The sequence below is a fragment of the Rhinolophus sinicus genome, chromosome 13, assembly GCF_057876585.1.
Source record: "Rhinolophus sinicus isolate RSI-liver-muscle chromosome 13, RSI-T2T, whole genome shotgun sequence".
Lineage (NCBI taxonomy): Eukaryota > Metazoa > Chordata > Mammalia > Chiroptera > Rhinolophidae > Rhinolophus > Rhinolophus sinicus.
The window spans coordinates 10,929,632-10,940,000 of NC_142513.1; positions in this window are offsets into that span (position 1 = coordinate 10,929,632).

A 10,369-nucleotide genomic window follows, 5' to 3' on the forward strand; every position below is an offset into this window, starting at 1 on the left:
CCATGGGCTTTAAGTGAGTGGATGAATGGATGTTTCTGAGTTGTCTGGTACAGCCCAAAGGCTCTGCTTCTGTCCCTGTCCCTCTCACTGTCCCCTGCATTCTTCCCTCTTTTATTATATGACAATATCACCAGTGGTGAAGAGTGTGAGCTTTGGCACTCACTGCCTGACTTGCTCAGCTGGTTCTGCTACTTATAAACCTGTGTGATAATGGCTGGTTACTTGAATTTTCTGTGCCTCCATTTCCTAAAATGGAAACCATGATAATAATACCTATTTCCTAGGGCTATTATGAGGATTAAATAAAACAATACAGTGAAAGCCCTAAGAACAGTGTCAAGCACAAAACACCCTTAATCAATGTTAATAATGATTATGCAAGGCAGTTCCAAACTTGGGGTTTGCAGGGATTAATAGCCAAAGGTTAGTAACAATTTCCTCCTTTTCCCTCCATTTTCCCTCATTATACTTATGGCAATCTGAAATTACCCTGAAAATGAAAATAGATTGCTCAGGTAGATACCTAAACCTTGCACATGGTTAAAACTGTTTCGAAATATCAACTCTGTAAATGAGCTGGCACTGGTCCGGGCTCCACCCCGAGGCTGTACTCTGCACCACTCCACTCCCTGGGTAGGACACACAGCTGAGTGGGTGTCAAACACATAGACAGACAGGCATTAGAGATTTAGAGCCAATGAATGCTTTTTGTTGTTTTGCTTAAAAGGGAGGAAACACTTCCACAAAGAATCACATTTAAGGCCAATTTTTGGTAGTAAAAAGCAGCCTGAGCCTTTCAACCCAGAATAACCTTGTTCATGCCTTACTTTAAACCTAGATCAGGGGTTGGCGACCAATGATTTTTTTTGCCAGAGGTGGCACATGTGTTAGCTGAAATTGGCACCTGGGCTGGCTGTAAGATTTGCCTATCCCCACAACCTACAAATGACTCTCCACAGCTGGAAGAATTTTAAGCCCAGCTCACATTTTATTTTATTTTCTGAGACTTACTTATTAAAGGCATTTGCTTTGGGGGGGGGGGGGGGTGTGACACAGACAATTTTCTACCAAATACTTAAAAAGTACCCATTGCAGGAGAGCTAAAATTTTTAAAAAGGTGTTGGCAAGGATGAGGGGAAAAATGGAACTTTCATACATTGCTGGTAGGACTGTAAAATGGTGCAGCCACATTGGAAAAGGTTTGGCAATTCCTCAAAAATGTTAACCATAGAGTCACCATATGACCCAGCAATTTCATTCCTAGGTATGTACCCAAGAGAATTTAAAATGTATGTCCACACAAAAACTTGCACAGAAATGCTTGTAGCAACATTATTGATAATAGCCAAAAAGTGGAAACAACCCAGTATGACCACCAACTTATGCACAGTTAAACAAAAGTTGTGTATCCAGACCAGTTGTGTGGATATTATTAGGCAATAAAAAGGAGCCAAATACTGATACATGCTATAACATGGGTGAACCTTGAAAATATCATGCTAAGTGAAAGAAGCCAATCATATATTATATGATTCCATTTATATGAAGTATCCAGAGTAGGCAAATCTATAGAAACAGAAAGTAGATTAGTGGTTGCTAGGGATGGGAGGATGGGGACCTGGGGGGTGTTGGCTATGAAGCTGTGCCGGGGTCTATGATGAAAATATTCAGAAATTAAGACAGTGGTGATGGTGTGTGACTCTGTGGATATGCTAAAAACACTGAAGTATACAGTTTAAAAGGGTGAATTTTATGGCATGTGAATCATATCTCAGTAAAGCTGTTATTTTTCTAAAGTGCCCATTGCAGTTAACACAATTGTGAAATTATAATTTTCATCTATTGTTCAGAGATATGAGAAGAAAAATGGTTTAAATAATGGTATACATTCAAAAGGCATTAAAAGGTAAATAGTGAAAAGTAAGTCTCTCCCTACCCCTGTTGCCCAATCAATCCTCCTGTTTCCAGTGACACCACTGTAATTTTCTTACCGTCCTCCCAGGGATATTCTATGCCGAGCCAACATTATAAGTGTGCTGCTTCTTATACAAACAAGAGCATTGCGTCCACAACGGTTTGCCCCTTGTTTTATCTCTTAATTATGTATCATGGAAATTGTCCTACAAGGACCTTACGATAAGGTACACAGAAAACTATCTGCGTTTTTTAACAACTGTTATTACACGTCTGTGGATGTTACTAGTACACACTCAGGTTGTTTCTTTTCTTTACTGTTACAATTCATTTTCTTGAATTGTTCTCTTAAAAGCAAAGTGTGAGCAGGTACTAGTAAACACAAAATAGGAAGAAGAAATTGGAGATCTCATGAATCAATAATGTCAAGCTTCAATCTTCCCAGCACTAGCAGAGGAATGAGATGGCGGGTGGGGGGGGGGGGAGCAGGGATAAAAGACAAAGTTCTCTAGCGATGGAAGTGTTTTGGATCAAGGCAGCTCAGGGTCTCAAAATGGAAGAATCAAGAATTTTAGAGATTTTTGGTTCAGATGTGAAGGGACATCCTTAAAGATGGCCAAATCAGTGTCTTCAAAAGGCAATACCGGAGGGTGGCCATTTAGCTCAGTTGGTTAGAGTGCGGTGCTCTCAACAAGGTTGATGGTTCAATCCCCACATGGGCCACTGTGAGTGGCACCCTCCACAACTAGATTGAAACAACTGCTTGACTTGGAACTGATGAGTCCTAGAAAAACACACTTAAATAAATAAAAGTTTAAAAGAAACAAAAAGGCAATACTGGTGATAGCTTCAATAACACAATACTGTGTTTGCCAGGTGGTGGGTCAATACCCAATTGTGGGTTTAGAAGTCAACATCATGGCGTTAGCCCACTATTTTTAAAAACTGTAATGAAATTTTACCAAATATCCAAGTGGATCTCTCATAGTACGTACTGTTACTTAAAAATGTTTATCTAAAGTACATATAGAAGTGTGAATACTGAATCACAATGTGAAATGTATTTGTCACTGTGATTCACAGTCAAATGCTTAAAGACACGAAGCAAGGAAGGTGGTTTTTTGGCCTCCGCGTTCTTTTTCATAACCTCAAATCATTTTGCCAGCTTAGTTTATAGAACTGAGAACCAAATATCCCCTCACCCTCAAGTATAAATTCAAGTGAGAAGTGGGGCATGCTGCCAGTGGCAGTGGAAAGACATTGGTTTATGAGATGGCAGCTTTGAGGAACCAGTTTAATCCTAACATCTTTTCCTCTACGGAGGGACACATTTGAGGACTATTTACTCTTCAGCTATTAGTCCTTGACTTGGGGGCTTTTATTACATTTTCCATCCCTTCCTCCTCGGTTCTTCCTTCCTTTGTTTTTTCTTTCTTTTTAAATTCTACCAAGGTAATGCAAGGTCACGTCCCTCAACCACCCAAGTTCTCTCTCAGAGGCAACCACTATTATAATTTCTTAGGTGTTATTTAAGAGATATATTTACAAATAAACACACATATATATATACATTGTTGTAGCACAAATAATGGCACACTATAAACACTGTTTTGCCCTGATTTTTATTACTTAAGGAATCTGGGAGATCTTTTCATTTTCTATATATTATATATATTATATACATATATAATAAACTTTATCTGTTCTTCAGAAATGATATTGCCAACAATCACGGATTTGCATACAATAGTTATGTATTCACTATTTACAACTTACAGTAGTATTTTTTTCTCTGAAAAATATAAGTACAAAAGCTAAGTAAACAATGAGGTACTGCATTTGGATTTATCATATGTTATAGCTTAAAGAACTAGTCTTTAGTAAATATTAAAAAAAATCAATCTGGATAAAATAGTCAACTAAATTCTCTAATTTATCAGAAAAAAAATCTTTTCATACCGGCACATGTAGAGTAGCTTTGCTATGTTTTCCTGACTGCGTGGCCTCCCATCCATTGGAGTCTTAGGGCTGTATAAGTTATATATAAAAGTTGGCTGACCCCAGACTTAGAATTACAGTTTCTTTTTTAAATGAAGTTAGGTTTTAAAGTGATGACAGTGAGCTTATTTAAAAGGATAAGCCCTCTTCTAATTATTTAGTAATTACAGAGTAGGAACATCAGAGGAATGGATATGTTGAGGCATGAAAACAATATCTATGCCAGAGGTGAATGTCAAGTTAAGATTCTAGCTTAAAAAAAAAAAAAAGCAAAACAGAACAAAAACAACAAAGCAAACAAACATCCTCTGGCTATTATCAATCAGAGGGATTGCAGAGTAATTTAAGGATAAGTCACTATACATGTCAATCATGATGTCTGCCCCTCCCACAGGCCCTTCTAAAGGAAGGGCAGAAGTCACTGTCTTTGGTACCATGTGACTCGCCACTTCTGCTCACACCACAGTTAACTGGATCAGATATAGGTATCAGGTCCAAGAGCAGCCAATGCATGAGCTGGGGAGTGATTTCTGAGACGGCTAGGCACAAACATAATTTGGCCAGACGAGAAACAGGCTGACTTGTCAGATTTCCATTTGGGGTGAATTTAAGTGAAAAACTATAAAATGAATCATCTGGTTAATAAAAGGATTTGAAGCTGCAGGGATAAAGGACACTCAAGATAGGAAGGACTAGGATGGGATATGAAGAACAAAAACTCTGAATATTTAGAGCTAGGAAGTAGAGAAAAGATACTTAAAAAAAAGGATACAAAATTAGTAGTTACAAAATAGTCATTGGGATGCAAAGGAAAGCATAGAGAATATAGTCAATAAAATGGTAATCACTATGTATGGTGCCAGGCGGGTACTACACTGGTGAGGGGATCACTTCGTAAACTATATAAGTGACTAGCCACTATGCTGTACACCTGAAATTAATATAAAATAATATTGAATGTCAACTGCAATGGAAAAATTTTAAAAGGGGGGGGAAGGTGAAGAGGAATAAAAAATACATATATATTTAAGGTAGTTTTAAAAACAGCTGGAACTGCTGACACCTGCAATACAGCTGAATCTCAAAAGTGTTATGCTAAATTAAACAAGACACAAGAGACAGTATACTGTACAATTCCATTTATCTGAAATTCTAGAAAAGGCAACACTATATGGACAGAAAAACAGAACCGTGGTTGCCAGAGGCTGGGAATAGAGCGAGGAGGTTGTAAGAGCAGAGGGAACTTTTGGAGTAATGGAAACATTTTTTATCTTGATTGCGGTTCCACAATTGTATACATTGGTGAATTTTGCTGTATGTAAATGGTGCCTCAGTGAAGCTGGTGAGAAATTAAAGGAAAAAAAGAGAAAGAAAAAGAAAGACAATTCATTCCCGGTCATAGCAGATTTAGATAACCTGAAACACTCCACCCTTCACTGCAAATAACATCTGAAAATTCTGGGTAAAAGATAAGTATTCTTTTAAATGAATAACTGAGTTCACAAGAAAGTAAGGGAAATCCCCAGCTGCCAAAAACCAAAAATGGAACCAAAACCCAACCCAGCAAGTGTGAACTGATACTATTATGACTGCCCGAAGAGAGAGGTGCTGTGGGTCTCAGAAAGCCAGGGTCCAACTTGGGTTGAAACGTAAATGCAAGAACAGGAAACGAGGCCTTGCACTCGCTTATATAATTCGAAATGACAACACTCAGAAACAATCCTCCTTGCGTGAGGAATCAGTGGACCAAGTAAAGGTGGGATGAGACCACTGGAACTTTAGCAGATAGGATGTTAGGATAAAAACCAGGGAAGAGATGGAATACAGTGTAATGGAATCTGAAGACACAAAAGAAAAGAACAATATATTTCATATATGTATCAAGACCAAGCAAGTTTGACCAAGAACCAGGCAGAATACAGGGAGAAGGAAGCTGGTGGGTGGTAAGAAGGGAAACAAGATGACCCAAAAATACAGAAAGTAACTGAGCTTGACTTTGCTAGTGTCGAGTGGTGTGCTGTGACCGTGAGCGAAGGCCAGCAGAGCTCTCTGTGCGACTTCCTTTCGATGAGTGCCTGTGAGGCTTTCTTCATTCGCTCATTTTTTTGCTCAGTACTTGCTGAGTGCTGCGTTTAGTTCCCCGTGCTGCTATAACAAATTGCCACAGATGTCGTGGCTGAAAATAATGCAAATGTATTGTTACAGCTTTGGATGTCAAACGTTTGAATGGGTCGTCTGTGTTCCTTCTGGAGGCTCTAGGGGAAAGCCATTTCCTTGCCATTACAGCTTCTAGAGGCTCTTCATACGTCTTGGCTCATGGGCTCCTTCTATCTTCAAAGCCATCCCTCACATCACTCCCACTTCTGCTTCTGTTGTCACATCTTCTCTCACTCTGACCTTCCTAGTTCCCTCTTACAAGGACCCTTGTGGTTACATTGGGCCCACTCAGATAATTCCAGATAATTTTTCCATCTCAAAATCCTAAACTTAATCCTACCTGTAAAGTCCCTTTCACCTAGTAAGATGATATACTCTCAGGCACTTATTCTAGGATAAAAGGTGGAAGGGTGAACAGACATAGCTGTCCCCCATGGAGCTCAAGTTCTGGAGGGTGGAGAGAATGGGAAGGGGGATGGGTAAATCCCAAATGATATCAGAAAGTGATCAATGCTATGAAAGGAAGAATACAGGGTGAAAGAATAGAGACTGGTGAGGCTACTTTAGAATGTCAACCCAGGCTCCTGAAAGAAGATGATATTTGCGGTGACACACAAAGGATGACAGGACGACAGCCCTCAAAATATCTCAAAAGAGGCTGAGGGAACAGAGGTGGGGATTCACCTGGGGCATTCCAGGAGGAGCAAGAAGGCAGAACAGTGGAGGGGAGTGAGACAGATGACCCTTTCTTTGGCTCTTGCCAGCCGGCTTTCCGTAAGGATGATGCCACAGGTAAGATTCCCACAAATATCCTTACCACAAGCCCACCTTTTCCTACAGCACATTGAGTCTTCAGATCTTGCAACCCAAAGCTCCAAACTAACACAGGACACAAAATGTTCTACAATACCCTGCCAAATGGCCCTGCCACTTTGGAAAACAATCTAGCTCCTGCAAAGGTTCAACCTAGAGTTACCACATGACTCAGCAGTTCCACGCCTAGGTAGACACCCAAGAGAACTGAAAATATATGTCCACACAAACACTTGTATGGGAGTGGTTGTAGCAGCACTCTTCATAACAGCCAAAAAGTGGAAACAACCCAAATGCTATCAAGTGATGAATGAATAAACAAAATGTGGTGTATCCATCAATGGAATATCATCCAGTCACACAAAAAAAAGGACTGATACGAGTTTCATGGGTGAACCTTAAAACATTATGCTAAGTGAAAGAAACTAGTCACAAAAGGCCACATATTGCATGATTCCACTTATATGAAATGTCCGTAGAGACAAAACTATAAAGATAGAAAGTAGCAACAAATGGGGGAGGGAGGGATCAAGAGTGACTGCCAATAGGTGTAGGGTTTCTTTTTGGGGTGATGAAAATATTGTAACATTGATTATGAGTGATGGTTACCTAACTCTGTAAATACACTAACACCACTGAGTTGTATATTTTTAAAATTTTTAAACATATTTTTTATTTGAACTGAACACTTTAAATGGGTGAATGGTATGGTATGTGAGCAATACCTCAATAAAAGCTGTTGTTTAAAACATGCGATGAGGTGGCTGGTTAGCTCAGTCGGTTAGAGCACAATGCTCGTGGCACCAGGGTTGCTGGTTGGATCCCCACGGGGGCTGGTGTGCGCTGCGCCCTCCACCGCTAGATTGGGACAGCTGCTTGACTTGGAGCTGATGGGTCCTGGAAGGACACACTGAAAATAAATAAAAGGAATTTTAAATAATTAATTAATTAATTAATTAATAATAAAAATTAAAATAAAATAAAAAACATGCGATGAGATATAGTCCCTGCCCTCAAAAGCTCAGTTAAAGACAAAAAAAAAAAAAATCAAATGTCATTTGCCCCAGAGAGGTAAGTCACATAGAACAAATGATGACTACACAAGAGAAATGTTAGCAATCATGTTAGGTCACATTTCTTGAGTGACAGCATGTGTTAGACCCCGTCCCCGGCACGTACAGAAGCAGCTCCTCTTATCAAAGCTTACCATCCAGACAACTTGATAAATTCCCAAATGAGTGTCCTGGGGAAATTCTATTCCCCATCCTGGGCCCCAGTTTCCCTACTTGTGAAATGAACTGTTTGAACGCAATGTCTCCCCATAGGCAGGTAAGACGTTTTTGGTAAAATATTCAGACAACACTAAATAGCACTGCGAGAACATCACCCCCTTTTCAATCATCTTCCAATTCTTCTGCCTTTAGTGGGACGTCTCAGTGTAGTACAGTTTCCTTTTTGAACAAAGGACAAATCGTCCGAAATTCTAAAGCTTCTAGCAGGCAAGTGTATCTAGCCAAAATGTCATCACATTGTATTGTGTCACTGTCTTTATTTTTACTGTACTTTCCACTTACGACAAGGGATACAGGTTTTCTGCTTACATGGTGATATGACATTTCCTTTTGACAGAAAATGTACATACTAACTAAATAAATAATATAGGTGGTACAAGGATATGGCAAAAATCATAAAGCTAGAACAGGAAGGACTGAAGCCAAGTTTAATTCACTCTGCCCATTTGGAGGCAGAATAGCTGTGGCCTAACACAGCTAACATAATTTCAGCGTTATTTTGCTGACATGTTCAAGCAGCCACAACTACATGGCACGGCACGGGAGTTACAGAGGATGCTTGCGCATTCAAAATGCATTAGACAGTAACGAACCCCCGGAGGTCGCTTTCCAGCAAGTGTGAGGTTCAAGTATATGCAGGTTCTGAATCCCCAGGTGATTTTATTACATATTTCTCCCCATCTGGTCCCCCTTTGCACAAGATGCACACGTTCAACAAATATTTATCGAGTTTCTACCACTTACCAGGTACTCCTGGGAATAGAATGGTGAGCCACAGACAGCCACACTGCCTGTTCTCAAGGAGTCTGTAATCTAGCATATAAAAGAAATACACATGCAAGATAATTACAGATTGCAATTAGTGCTATAAAAGAAATAAATAGCTTATTATGATAGGCTAGCCACAAAACTTATTTAGTTAGGTTTGATTGTTTTTACTTGTTTATTTACTTGGACTAGATAGTACATTGAGGAGGTTCAAAATTCCAATGGTACAGAAGGCTTAGGGTGAAAATCGTGTTCCTTCTGCTCTCCCCCAGATGCCTCGTTTCCCTTCCTAGAGGCAATCAGGGTTCCTACTTTATTGTATATTCTTTCAGAGGAATTCTAATCATGTTCAAGCAAAGAGGTGCATATACTCTGTTCCTCTGCCTTAAATGGTAACATACATGCAATACACACTTCCTCAGCTTACTTTTTTCACCGAACAGCACACCTTGGCCATCACTGCCCTCATTCTTTAGGTAGGTGGATGGAGAAGGTAGCCTTTTGTCAAGCACGGGGTTGGGGAGGGGTGGCCGTCCAACCAATCACAAGCGCTTGGTGTGTGCAGGACCGGGAGGGCGCCATGCACCTGGGGTGTGATGAGCAAAGCAGAAGAAGTAAACAAAAATGCCAGGAAAGGAGGCAGGGGCTGGGGCATGCAGGTTCTTGTCAGTTGTAAAAAGAAGTTTGCAATTTATTCTAACAGCAGTAGCCACTGGATGTGTCTTCATCAGAGCGACTTGATCTGACTTGCAGTTTTTCAAAGATTACTCAGGCAATTGCGGACGGGGGTGGGGCAGGAGTGGTAGAGGACACCAGGGAGAAAGTGGTGGCAATATTCCAGGGGAGAGGGGATGTGAGCTTGGGCTAGGATGGTGCAGGAGAAAAGGACAGATTTGGGGTCTATATTGAAGCTAAAACAGAGAAAACTTGGACAGATCAGAGGTGGGCAGCAAAGGAAAAGAAGAAGTTTGAGCTCCTGGGAAGAGGCAGTTGTCAGGTTTTATGTGTATTGTAATGTCTGTAATTTACTTTAAAATACTTCAGTATAATCAGTTTGCTGTTATGTAAGTGCCACCTTAAGCCAGTGAGTCTCAACGTGTAGCCTAATCGCTATCAGGATTACCTAGAATAGGTTAGAAATGCAGCTCCTCCACCCCTCCATGAAGCTACTGGACGTGGGGCCCAGCAGTGAGGGGTTGAACAAATCTGGAAGGCGACTCTGATGCATGTTCAAGTGTTAGAACCTTTGGTTTAAGCCCCGATGCTGGAGTTGGTCAGCTAACTGGCTGTCAAGACAACACAGGGATAATTAACTAGCATCGGAACAGAAACGGCCACACTCGCAAACTAAAACAGATGTGAATCTCAGAGTGCAGTGGAGACAGGTAAGAGACAAAGGGAGTGTTCTCCGCAGAGGAACCTTATCT